Below are 306 nucleotides of genomic sequence, written 5' to 3'. Positions count from 1 at the left end.
AGACTGTCTCTCTCGTATTTAGAGTTTATTGTTGTTCACTTTCAAGAAATTTTACTTTAGAGTAAAACAAAATTTGAGTACTTAAATCCTTTTCAAGATACATTTGTAAAAGAAAGATTTTCTTTGAAAAATTTTCTTTTTTTTGAAGAGGGGGTGTGTTATGTAGGTCATTTCCCCACACTCATCATGACCTGAGTTCAATTAGTCTAGAACATTCTCAAGGTCACTGCCCTTGATGACCTCACAACCTTGAATTCAATTAGTCATGTTTGGAATGTTCTGGAAAGTTGATTAGTTGTGTAAGGG

This window comes from Ptychodera flava (assembly GCF_041260155.1).
Source record: "Ptychodera flava strain L36383 chromosome 23 unlocalized genomic scaffold, AS_Pfla_20210202 Scaffold_23__1_contigs__length_28996876_pilon, whole genome shotgun sequence".
NCBI lineage: Eukaryota > Metazoa > Hemichordata > Enteropneusta > Ptychoderidae > Ptychodera > Ptychodera flava.
Note: the sequence above shows the minus strand (reverse complement) of the source record.